Source organism: Urocitellus parryii, chromosome 14 (assembly GCF_045843805.1).
Source record: "Urocitellus parryii isolate mUroPar1 chromosome 14, mUroPar1.hap1, whole genome shotgun sequence".
NCBI classification, from domain to species: domain Eukaryota; kingdom Metazoa; phylum Chordata; class Mammalia; order Rodentia; family Sciuridae; genus Urocitellus; species Urocitellus parryii.
The window spans coordinates 28,750,202-28,763,832 of record NC_135544.1 but is presented as its reverse complement, the minus strand read 5'-3'; the positions used below and the strand labels follow the sequence as shown (position 1 = coordinate 28,763,832).

The 13,631-nt window shown below is 44.2% G+C and overlaps 1 protein-coding gene across 1 annotated transcript in view; it reads right to left on the bottom strand.

The window, feature by feature from the left end:
• Positions 1–12,228, bottom strand: part of Acsl1 (acyl-CoA synthetase long chain family member 1) — a 59,258-nt gene extending 47,030 nt beyond the window's left edge. The window contains exon 1 of the mRNA XM_077792573.1: positions 12,097–12,228. The gene's annotated coding sequence lies outside the window, so the exon portion shown is untranslated. The remainder of the gene's footprint in view (positions 1–12,096) is intronic.
• Positions 12,229–13,631: the final 1,403 nt, after the last annotated feature.

The window sequence follows — 13,631 nt, the reverse complement described above, 5'->3', positions numbered from 1 at the left end:
ACATGCACATTCAAACAAGGTCTTAGTTATCTTTAAAGCCATTTTCTGAGGTATCTAATCGTTTTCTGTGTGATGCCATCACATATTTCCCTTTCATTAAATTAAGCTGAAGCATTTTCCAAAATCATGCATGTACCTACTACTGAAAAAAATTCTCTCAGATCACAAGAACCTATTTAAATAGAACAGTAAAGAATTTTGTCCTATAGATCCACATTTATATAACTAAATCTCATGTTTCATTGTTTCAACTGATTTTTTTTAAAAAAGGGTTTTATAATAATATCTAACTCTTGCCTTTGTAAGTTCAAATACCAAGAACTAGTTGCCCAACTAGTTTTAAATTTCTTTGTCGTAAGAAGGGTCAAATTCAGTGATTTTTTTTTTTTTTTAACCTTTACAAGGACCCAAGACTAATGGCCAATATGGTTTCAGGACAAGCAGCTTTCTCTATCTGAGGCCATTTGGAAAGTGGCTGACAGCATGCCCTTATAATGTGAGGGCTTTGTTAAGACTTTAATATTAAGACTGATAAAGTATTTGGGGGAACCCTTCTCTTATATTGGATTATTAAATAAGAATTATTTCATATCTAGATATGAATACAAACTGAGGGAAATTGGCAGACCCATTCCTGAAGCTTGAAACTAAAACATTTAACACAGAGACATACACAAAGGGGTTTTTGAGTAAAAATACAAAAACAAAAACCAACAAGGTAGCAGTAAATGCAAAAGAAACCCAAGGCACATTCACTTTCCACCACAGCTGCATGGAGGGGTACATGACTAGCTGGCTCTCAAAGGATGGGTATAGTCTTAGAAAATGGAAAGAGGTAGACCGGAAGTTGGTTTGTGAGCTACCAGTCCGAATTTTAGGGCCCTTCCTTCACGTGCAAGAAGTAAGGGTCTGTAATATCGCACTTCTCCAGGCAGGCGGGCTCCCAGACAACATACCTACAGGGGCCAGTACCAACGTCCATGCGCCTCTGCTCTACCTCTGCTCCCCTGTCCCAGGTGCCCCCACGATCCTTCCTCAAGAAGGTCTACCCCCAAACCTGGCTGTTCTGCATTTCCCTCTCCCCCAATGCCCCCTTCACCTACAATCCTCCTTCCCCGATTCTTTTTGTAATGTCTGAATCCAAGCCAAATAGGGCCGAGAACATGTTTTTAACAAATTCTTATACGCTTCCCTGAGGGAGAAGTAATTAGTCCTTCTTCTGAATTCTGGCAACACTTTATTTGCATCCCTTGTATGGTACTTAGCACCTCCTGTTTTGTGCTTATGGTGGGTGATGCTTAGTAAGTCAAGCTGCTTCTCTTTCTCCTCGGCCATTGGCTTTAACATAGTGCCTAGCCCCAAACAGATACTTGAGGAATATTTACTGAGTCGTGAATGGCCCTCTGTGACTCTGATCACTTCTCTACCCTAAGCCCCTGGAGGATGTTATTTATTGAAGAGTGATTCTCCAAAGAGGAAGGGGCCTTCAAAACATTCCCAAACCGCAGTATGCTCCTTCCTCTACCCCCTCCCACCCCCCAGAGTTGCTGGGAGTCCCCGTACTAGAAGGGAGTGAACATTTCCTGGGTAATGGGTGGGGGCAGGGGCAGCTAGCAAGACAATGATTAAAAGTCTGCATAAAAATATTCTCTTGTCCCTGTACCATGATGTTTTATGATTCACTTACATGTAATGCCATTCCAAGAGCTCTGTCAATACTAAGGGGCCAGGTCCTCTCTTCCCCTTGGAAGACATTCAGACACACATTTAGACACATGACCGCTGATCAGCTTAAAAGGAATCAAGGCTTTCCACAGGGAGGGGAAGAGCTCCCACCAGCACCTTTCTTAGGTAGAAAACCAAATGCCAGAAGAACTCAAGCCCAGACAGCCACACCAGGGGTGGCCAAGTCTGAGTGAGTTTTGCTCCAAGCCAGTGAGCAAGGCCAGGTTTCTTCTAGCACAGGAGCTGGAGGGCCTTGTGAGGGCTCTGGAGAGGAGGCTGCTTCCAAAACTGAGAATGCTGGGTGGGTGGCTCTCCCAGATGTAAGGAATGCTGACAAGACTTGCCCAACATGCTCCAGAGCAATAAATAACTACACAAACCATATAGCTCTCCTCCCTCCTCTCAACACATAGATACAAAGAAGACTATCATGTATGTCCACCTAGGAAAATGATAATTATTGTTTGGACATGCCTGATGAAGATATTCAAGTCATGTGAAAGACTGTGCAGGACCACAAGGTTAAATTTCAATGAGATGCACTTATAAGGGAAAGCTTCCATTCAAAAAATTCCTAAGAGAAGGAAGTTTCTTCCATTTGTCTTCAAATACTGTTTTAACACTGATTTCTGCCTAAATATCATGGCAAGACAGGGAAGTTCGCTGACCAGCTGGAAAAGGAGGGGTCCTGTATTTCCCACCTGCTCCACAAAGGGTTTAGGGTGGTAACCTGTCCTTGTTAAAGAATGACAGATGGGATATAAACCCCTCCCAGAAAACACATATCTAAGCTCTCACCTTCTGTTTTGTGTTGGGCCCTGGCTCAGCCACTGACCAGGTAAAAGATCTCACTCCAAATACACAAACAATCCTCTGAAAATTGTAGGGGATTAGAGAACTCTCAGTAGTCCCTTGCACACAGAAGGCCATCGCCATGAAGATAAAGCATTGCCAGTGTTTTCTCTACCTTCGGCAAGTTTAGGATACCAATGAAGACAAACACACCCACAAGAGCAAACCCACCCGAATAAGATGGGGGTGATAACCTCAGAAGTAAATGCTGGGGGCTGGGGTGCTCCCTGGAGAAGAGAGAAGGCACTGTGTATGGGCTGGAGGTCAGGGGGAGGGCTCAGAGCTAAGGGTGGAACCAGGCCAAATCTAAATAGGCAGAGATAGGTGGGGGTGGGGAGACACCCTCAAAGGCTAGACCATGCTGGGAGCCTGGAGGTGGGCAGGGGAAGCCAGCTTCCTTAGGCAGAGGCCAACACGTTTGTCAATAGAGGGGTGTACAGCTTATATATCCCTCCAGGTCCTTGCTGGAGCCCAGGCCAGTGTGGGAGATGGAAACATACCCAGTCCTTGTCCTCAAGGAACCCACATGGCCTAGCAGCTCCCAGAGGTCACAGCTATCAAATACCATGACCTGGATAAGGAGGCTGAACAGGACACAAGGTTGGGTAGAGTTACTGACGCCTCTTAAAATAGATCAAGGTTTCAGAGTGACCGATGAACTAGAGAAATGGCTTAGCAGAACAGGTGTGAGAAGCAGACAGACACAAAGACCGATTTCTACTCAGAAAAAAAAAAAAAAAAACCGCTACTCTCAAAGTTGGAGAAGTCACTTTTCAGTGTTTACAGATTTCAGCAGGTAACTGCGGTTCCTTTAACCCATTTTGTCCCATTGTCCCAGATATGGAACACCTATAAAAACTTAAATATAGCATATACCATGTAATATAATTGTATGCTCTATAATATAATTCAATTATTATAATAAGAATATAATTATATTATGACATGATAATTATCACAATATCAATATAATATATATATAAGCCTTAGATTATAATTTCCAACTTACTTTAATGCACCTGTGTCAGTTTTGTGAAATATTCACAGAATTGAAAACTCAGGACTTTACAGGTAAAAAGCAGAAGCAAATGAAATCTACAAAATGTTGGTATGTGGTGAAGTTCTTCAGGACTCAAGAGGGCATTTAAAGAACATGGGACAACAGGTGCAACAGAAAAGGTTGAGCAAGATTTTGCTCATTGTATGTGGAGGGACAAGAGAGGTATTGTCTGATACCACAGGACATGAGTTAAAATTACACTGAGCTTTCAGGTAACCATCAGAAGCAGTGACTGGCCCTGGGAAAGCTAAAAACAAAACAAATCTAAAAAGTTGTCTAAGATTATAGAATAATGACACTCAGAGAGCAGACAGAGGAGAGAAGAGGAAAGGAGATTGTCCTGTTTGGTCATGACCTGCTTTGAGTAGGTGACATTAGCTTCAGGTCTCTATATTCCTTTTATGCTTTGTTTCAATTTTTATTCTGAAAAGTTCCAAGTCTTATTCAATAGTAGACAAAGTGTAATAAAACTACCATATCTCCATTACCCGAGCTTCTCATTCAAACATAATCAACATTTTGCTAATACTGTTTCATTTTATCCATGTTTAAAAAAATTTTTTTTTAAGTAGTCTCAAACATCCTGTCATCCAGATGACACTTCTGAGGTTTCAACAGTTCTATGATTTTACAGTTCAGGAAATCATTTGTGCAACAGTAAGACTGGCACATATACTGTATCCTCTCAACTGCCCAAAAGTTTAAACAAAGGAGACCAACTTAAACACTGACTTGAAACAGTCAATTCAAATTGATACTTAATCGTCAAGCAAGAAAAAGGTCCATATATTCCATTTGGACATATTCACTGAGTACCCACTATATGTCAAGCACAGCTCCAGCCTTGGGAGATATATGTGTGTGTGTGTGTGTGTGAGTGAGTGAATGAGAGAGAGAGAGAGAGAGAGAGAGAGAGAGAGAGAGAGAGAGAGAGAGAAAACCAATCTTATTGAGGCTTCTGCATTGTTAAGTTCTTCTTCTGAAGTCAGAGACCCATTCTAACATGGATCACAACCTAGTTTTAGAGAGGAGTTTCAGTTTCCCTTCAACTGGCTCATCGAGTCATCTTCTTTTTAGAACTGGCATTCAGAAGTCTCTTGCCATGCCAGTGGTAGAGTTAACTCTCTGTTTCTCTAAGCTTGTAATAACTGCTGTTAATAGTTATAATCCAATGACTACTGTTAATGTCCCTAATTTAAATGATTTTCATAATCTATACACATGTATAGTCCATAAATATTTTCTGAACATTGTAAAACAAATAAGAATTTAAATAAAGGCAAAAAAATAAATATCTATGAAAGTTCTAATATTTCCATCCTGTACCCTAATAGATGGTCTAGCTGTCCCCATAGGGTGAAAATTTCCCCATTCTTAGAACTATCTGACAGTGTGCCGTGCACTCCTTGTGGCCTCTGTTGATCACCTGCCCGGCTGGAGTCACTGTCCATTTCCTCCTATGAGTGACAATATACAAAACAGCTAACTACAGAGCTTGCCACATTTGAGAGGCAGAACCACAGAGTCTGTCAAAAGAAACTCATATGCAGGGAGAAGACAAAGATTCAACATCATCCAGTGACTAAGAGAGACATGCTGGAGAGGGCAAGCACTGCTGGTGACTGTCACAGGTCATATTTAAGAAGCCAAATGGACTGGGCTGGCTGTTGTGGTGGAAGGAGAATCTAAGCCATGGGGGCCACACTGGACTCAGAGTCTAGCCTCATCTGAGGAGGTCTGTCCTGGATACCCCACAGCTTCAGACCCTACCCCAAAGGCCAAGGATCCTCACTTTTCCTGAGTTCTAGAGAAGTCTTGCCATCACCAGCAAGAGAAAAAGGAGAGGAAAACAGACCTGTGCAACGTCGTCACAGGCAACCTATAAGGCGGGGCTGCTCAGCCACACCCTCTGGACTCCTGTTCCATGCTTCATGAGGTGCAGGGCTGGACTGCTGAGCAGACTAGGTCCCCACCCACTGCACATGCTGGAACACCTAGGCACAATGTGCACGACTGTCCTACAGAAACAACAAAGATCTATTTGACCATTTCACTAGTGGCACAGAAACGTGGTACAGTTTTAAAATAGAAATACCAGGTAAATGAAGACTATAGTACAGTTATGTAAGATTATCTAGAATTTGACACTAATCTCACCTCCCACATCCTGCAAAGCCCACAGCCACCTGCTTCTAACATAAGTAAAACAAAACAGAAAGAAATCCCTCAGAGGTACTCCTAAGCTCAAAGTTTACACCCATGAAGACACAGGTTTTGGTCTTGAGATTTTTCAATTCCTTGAGCTTAACTGTAAGATCTAAGCTATGCATAAAATAGAACAGACAAACCTGCAACATTAGATGACAAGAACATATATTCTTGTCAGGAGCCATTTCTACGGGGCTCTCTGAATGTTTCCTAGTCAGAATCAAACATCAGATAATATGACATACTTCAGAGAACTAAGGTGCTATGTTAAAAGTTCCTGAAAACAAAGAAATGACAATGACTAGGTCTCCTGCATGCTCAAGTCTTAAGAGTGTGGCTGGGGTGCCTATGTGAAGAAGCAAGAAACACACACAGGAAAAGGCACATGAAGGATAGAGACAGGGATGCTATTCAAAATATTTAATAACCAATATGGCCAGACATTAACCAATCAGAAAAGACTCAGGCCACTGCTCAGACCAGAAGCTCTGTTAGGCGGTAGATGAGTCCTTTGGTTTCTGAATTAGGGGTGGAGCTCCCTGGGGCAGCAGCAGTCTTCTAACTAGCATGGGAATAATGCAACATCTTCTCCACCTGCAAGGCTGCTGATGCCTTCCGGCTGAATGAATGTCACTGAGCCTCAGGTTACAGTGAGTGATGGAGTATGAGAAAGGGCAGAGTTACTCCAGGAGTGACTCTAAAGAGCAGGGTTCTGAGGAATAGGGTTAGGACGAGGAATGGCATTCCAGATGGGCCAAGGTAGACACACAGGGGGGCTGTTCTGGATACTCCACAGCTTCAGTCCCTACCAGGACACAGGACGGCCACTGGGGCATTGAGACAGTTCACATACAGTCTTAGGGCACAGCCCTGTGCCACCAGCTTATTTTCTATAAATCACAGTCCACAATGATTTGGTAAAGGTAGGGCAAATAGCAGGTTGAAGCCAAGCTGTAGAAAGTCCCAGGAAATAAAGACGTGGGGCCTTACAGAGAAGGGCCCTAACCGTTTCTGCTCAAGAGAGATACAACCAGACCCCTGCTCCAGAAAAAAGTAGTCACTGTTCCTCCTGCCGTGTTTACCTAAAGGCTTTCACTGTCTAACCCAGAGGTGACAGGCTCCAGACTAGATGAGCACTGTCTTCAGAGTGACCTGGCAATAGTGTGTAGGTATTGGGCAATATTGTACAGAGAATGGGCTAGAATAAGCAGAACCTGCTGACTTGATGGGATTTCAGAACATAAGTCAAGGACAGCAGTGAGGGCCAGCCATTCCCCAAACAGGCAAAGGGCCCAGGAACAAAACTCCTGTGTGTGTCATGGCCAGAGGCAAAGACAGGTTGTGTAACTTTGGCTGAGTCACCTCTTCTCCCTGCACCACAGTTACTGCATCAAAAAGATGAGTGAGTTGGGCTGCTTCAGAGCTTGGGGTTGCTCTGCAGAGCCTCCAAGGCAGCAAGGGAGAACAGAAGATACAACCATATCTGTGTGATCTGCGATCCCGCCCATACTCAGCCTCCCCATTTCAACCACAGCAGATCTGTTCTTATTTATTTCACAACTTGAAGTCCCACCTAAAATTTCACTGGGAAAAACAGATTCATAATCACTAGTGATGCTACTGTGTCCTTTGAGCCCTCAAAATTCACAATTCTCTTGTCTACGACAAGTTTTCGATATGATCTAGAACATGTGGAGAAGTCTGTTTCTGGTAAAAGGGCCCAAAGAAATGCAGCAGAAAGCAAACCTATGTTTTCACAGAGAGGCCAACCTCCTACACAGCGAGCATTATTCCACCATCTGTGGTAAGCCTGGGTTCCTGTGCACACCTGGAATGTGCTCTTTTCCTCCAGTACACCTGATGCATTAATCATGTGTCCTGAGTGTTCTCCAGGCTTCCAAGACCAAGTTCAAGGGCAGACAAAGCCATTTACACTTTAATTCTCTAAAAAGTCATTACCATATAGCAAATGATATCATCAAGCACCGAACCAAGCTGAATCAAAATTTGTTGTCTCTTTCAGCACTGTGGTGGCACAAAGGGAAAATTCATGGCAGATTGTAAACAAGATGGAGAAAAAAATAAGGAGCAATGATATAGAAAAAGGAGATTCAGCACAGTCCTGCTTTGCCACCAGCTGAATAACTTGGAACTTTCCAGCCTCTGCCGCACTGAGAATCCTTCTAACTCTCGAGGGTCAGCAAAGCCAAGCAAACAGGGTACAGGCCCTGAAGTCAGACTGTCTAGGTTCAAATCCTGGAAAAGTCAACTTAACCTCTGCACCTGTTTCTTTAACTTTTGTAAAGTATGGATAAGAAAGAGTAGAACCTACCTCACAAGGTCATTGGGGGACTAATGAGTTTACATACCTGACGCACCAAGAACAGTGCCTTGATCTGTGTGTGAGCTGCTGTCTGTCACCCCTGTGATCCCTGAGCCTTGGCCCTGTTCTGGCTGAGGCCACCACTCTTGTGGCTGCCAGAGCCCTGTTTCACAGTTGACAGTTGTGCCTTGAGAGTGAAACCAGTCCCTGCTGCAACTTTCTCTTGATGACATACAGGGTTTTCTGACTTAGTGGATATGGGTATTTCTTCCACAACAAACCTCAAGGGAAAGTGCCAATTTCTACAGTAGACAAAAATGTGCAAACAGACAGATAAGACATTCAGTATACGTCCCACTCAGAATGAGGAAATGGTCTAAAAGGTAACCCACATCTCCTACTCTGTTGCCCCAACTACTTTCAATTTATCTTCCCAAACCATGAAAACCTTATTTCAACAGTTTTTCATTAGAACCCAAAAGTCCATTGAAACCCATACATTAATAAAAACAATTTTCAAATCATTGTCAATTTCAAGAGATTTAAAGCAGAACCTGATTTAATTTTTTTTAAAAAAACTAACAAATCTTGGTAAACTGCCTTGAAATGAATAGCTGTTCTTCAATATCCAGCAAGAAATAAATAAATTAAAGCATATTCCATAAAGTATACAATGCTGTCATCTTTGAAACTCATTTTTTAAAAATAGTACATAACAACAGGAGGGAAGAGTTCACAATGTAACTTTGGTAATTAAAATTAAATTGCCAAGATTTTTATCTTTGATTAACAATGTATGCTTTATGTTTTTAAAAAATTTTGTTAAGAAAAAAAAAACAAGAGAAAATACACCAAAATGTTATAATAGTACTTCATCTCTAGAAGACCTTTTTATTTTTTTTTTTACTTCCCCAAATTTCTATCATAAGCATCCATTACTTTTATAATAATAAAAAATAAATAAGTACAACTGGGGAGGGCAAAATGGCTTTAGATAAATTTCAAAGTGTTTATTCAAAACTTGAAGACCAGCAAATAATTCTTGAAGAAATTACCCAGGCCACCAGTTTTGAAATCATAGATTTAGGAATCAGCAAATACATTTGGAGGCAGATGTCCCAGGGGCACAGAGCCTTTTCCTACCTCCAGGTGAGTTTCTGTCCAAGGGTGACATCCTTTTAGCCAGCCACACATCAAGGAAGAAGCCATCCGATTTCATCCCCCACTTCTCGATTCCTCTAAGGTTACAACTGACTGAATACTGTTAAGAACTTGCACATGACAGGATATCAAGAGCTGGGGAAAATTAACATAACTCACTCTGCCATGACTATCTCTTCTGCCATTACATATCACCCTAGGATTAAACAAACTAAAATTTCCTAGGAGTTGACATTCAGCATCTTATAGACACAACAGTCTCAGAGCTGCTGTTACAAACACTGGTAAAACTGCCTCTGCCTTCTAGTTCACCCCACATTCAGTTGCTACTTCAGGGCTTTAAAGTTCTCAGAAGCCCCTGGAAGAACCAACATGTACTCAACCATGGGCAGCTTCAGATCAGCTTTGTTCACTGAAAACTACTCTTCACGCAAAAGTGTCAAGCATATTTTAATGACCCTCATGTGTCTGTTTAAGCTGGATTGACAACCTTCAATAAAAATTGTGAAACCTTAATTCATCTCCTGACTGACCTCTGCCTGTTGGAAAGCAAGCTTTCAACTGCCTTAAAGGAAATTCTTTTCTATTTTATCACACAGGAGAGGAGCATACTGCACAGGAGACTAGCACACTCCATCATCCAAACAAGACTGTCCATAAAACATTACTAATGGATTCTAACATAACAGAGTTTGGTTATAAGAGACAGTGAATGCAAAGGAATAATGGATATCTGTTTTAAAATGCAAAGTTGCTCAATAACTTCAACTGATCTTGGAAACGAATGCTCCTTTGAAGTTACAAATATAAACTTAGAAATTATTAGTATTCCTACAGACTTGCCCTTTCCAGAGAGGAAATTTAGGAGAGAGGAGAAATCTCCAGCTATAAATGAACCCGATCTTTTCCCAGGCTCCTCCCCTAGACACACAGCCATATTCCACAACACTGTCACATCAAAACTAAAGATGTTGGAAGACTTAGAGCAAAGTAAAACACTGTGGCATGCTGATACATTTTGAGTTACCCCGAACTTGACTCTGAAGCAAAGAGGTAGCTATGAAAACTGTATCATTATGGTATAAATAGATGGCCTTTCCCTACCTGCTTTTGTCACATATCACTTCTTAAATGTCAAAAATTAAAAATCTCAGAGATTTCTTTTGAGTCAGGATGCCTACAATAATAATAAAAATCCTGCCAAAATATGAATAACAGAGACAGGAAGGAAACATGTCAAAATGCTTATAATTATGAGGGAAGGGTGATTTTTTTAAATCTTCTATATTTACAGTAAATTTAGAAAACAGAAGTTTTTAATATGCATACCTTATTTTGAGAGGAGAGGTATAAGATATACTACTTTGAAAGATTTTCCCTTTTCCAGTCATAGAATTTTAGCTCTTTCATGAAATTTTAGTCTAATGCAGTCTTTTCATAAATGAGGAGTTGGTTTCAGGGTAGGAAAGGATTTTCCCAATTGAGCCAAAACAAGAAGGAATGTCTCCCAAGACCTGGTCCTGTGTTTTCCACTGTATCATCCTGCCCTTTCTTGCTCCAAAATGATGGGTTTCTTTTAGTTCGACCTTCTCAAGCCCATGGCATTGCAGATCATTAACTCAAAGTTAAGTTCTCGGCAACGTCCACCTGAAAGAAGTTTTTGGTAGATTTTTTGCTGGTTTGTGTTAAGTCAACACTTGGTTTCTTTGGAATAATCACAGGTTAAGTTGTGAAAGATGTGTCAGAAACTGCAATTTAACCAGTTTCTCTCACATTAATCAAAGGTCAATAACTAAATGGTACTGATTGATAGTTGGAGTATTTTGGATATTAATGCATCAAGATGCAGCTTAAAAGTCTTAACCAGGGCACTTGAAGGGCACTTTTAAAATGGCTATTCTTAATTAGGCTCCATAACCTTGAGCTTGGGTGGAGTGGGGATAGGGTTTGCAAGCCCTGACATTCAACGCTGATTAGTTGGAGTCTGTCTCTAGATTCTAATCCACGCCTTCATTCGAGTCATCTACCAAAGCTGGCCCTCTACTCGATAAAGTGATAGAGATCATCTTTTGTTGCCTAGTTAAAAAAAAAAAAAGGGGGGGGGGGGCCAGAGTGCCTTAAATCACTGATTCTATCACGGCTATGTACGCTCCTCTGGAGACACCGCGAGAATTTCTACATATGGCAACCTGCTTTTGGTGCTGCCTCTGACCCTTCAGCGAGCGTTCCGCGCAGGGGCCATCATCACACCCAGGCGCCGGTCCAGTCTAGCTCCGAGCGTGGTCCTAGCGCGCCCTACAGACCCTGCCCCTGGGGCACGAGGGATGCCTGCGGCCGAGAGAACACGGTCCCGGATCGGCCAGGGCCACCTCCACGCACCTGGGCTGGGCCTCCTACTGTGGGCCGGGCCGGTCCCCGCCGCCACGCCAGCCAGGGGCCGGTCTCGCGGCTCACGTCCCTCGGATACGCGGTGCACCAGCCCCGCGCCCGCGCCACCAGCGGGAAGCGGCGAGCAGGCAACGCGGGCTCCAGCACAGGAAGCGGCGGCGAGAGGGGCGGCCTGGGAGCTCGGGCTGCCCTGGGAAGCGAGGCCGCAGCACAGAGACCGGAAAGAGGAACGTCTCCGGGAGCGGCGAGCTGTTCTCGCGTCCCCGCCGCGCACCGCCTCTGAGGATCGGCCCCGCGGTGCCACCTCAGCCCCGCGCCTCCGCCGAGACCCCGCACCGCAGCGGGAGCAGCTGAGGCTCCGCGCAGCGGGCGCACTCACCTCCTCCGCTACCCGGGCCGCTCCGCCGGTGGCTGTCACTGCAGTCCACTCCCAGCCCAGCGCCGGGTCCTGGTGCTATTTAAAGAGTCACCGCCGCCACTGCCCACTGGCTGCGCCCCCTCGGCTGCCGCGGCCGAACTCGGCGGCTGTAAGTGCGCGTGCCGCGCCCGCCCCGCCCCGCCCCGCCCCGCAAGCCCGGCCCCATCCTCCAGGCCCCGCCCCCCGCCGGGCGCGTGCCTTGCTAGCGGGTGGCGGGCAAAAGCGGCTGAAGTCACCAGAACTGCCCTCCGGTTTCACAACGAAATCTGAGGAAGGGCAAAGGGTAAATCGTAGTGCCCCAGCCCCAAAGGCCCGGAGACTGCGAGTCTGCGATGGCCTTGAGGTGGGAGACGTCTTTTTGCACCTTGCACGCTGCTCAGCCACCTGCCCCACTGACCTCTTGTAGTCCCCGGGGTTCTGCTCTGCGGATGTCTGGTGGTCCAAGAGTTTCCCTTTCCGTTTTTCTTTGGCACAGATTTATGCGACCCCTTTTAGCAGGATTTCACCACCGTCCCCATCCTGAGTTTCGCCACAGTCCCTGGCAGGGAAGACCTGTGTGGACTTCCGCCATGTCCTAGACGTGAAGCAACCCTGGACAATTCAGGCCCCAGGATAGTTAGAGCAAAAGAGATTAGGCATGGCTGAAGCATCACATTCACCTGCTGAGTTCTTGCCATGCAGTTTTGAGGGATTCTATGGGATGAACTTTGAGGGATTTTCAGACACCAACGCAATTGTTTTCAGGCTCACATCTCAAATGTTACTTTTCCTCTTAGTTCCTGAAGCCTGCCAGTATCTTTAAGCTCTAATAGTTGTCCAGTTACAGTGGTGTTTGCACCAAGCATTGGGCAGAGGTCTAGTACTGCTTTGAATTTAAGGGATCAGAAGAATTATTGTTAAAATAAAGGCCTCTGGTGATAATGTTGTAGGGACAAACGAGGCCAGGCACTGAAGATAGCAAGAAATAGTTTTATTTGGCTGCAGCCAGGTTCAGAGGGTACAGCCTTTGCTGTAATCAATCAATCCCCTGAACCCTGAGTTCAGGGAGTTTCAGAATTTTATACCCAGCATGTAAGGGGAGGGGCTCAGAAGTTCACAGTCTGCAGAAGTTCACATAAAAGCAGCTTTTTCTTTCACTGTTCTGGGCAAGTTAACTCTTCAAGGACAACACCTGAGAAGGGGAGAGCTTCATCTCCCCTTTCTTTCCTCCCCCTGCCAGTTGTTACCATGGGCTCATTTGTAACTTATCTTAAAAATGTAGACATCTTTGTGAAGCCCAGCTCAAGGCCAGAGGCCTTGTTTGCACATTTCTTCAAAGTACTATACTGGATACGTTTGTGAAAACTAGTAAGGGGGTGTCCAGCACCTGGAGTGCTGGTATCTTCTTGGCCAGTGGCCAAGTAAAGGGTGACATGAAAATAGGAAGTTTATCAACATTGGACTCTTTTGCTGACAGTCCTAAAATCAGCCATGGTGAAGAGGGCTTTTCTGTGGAG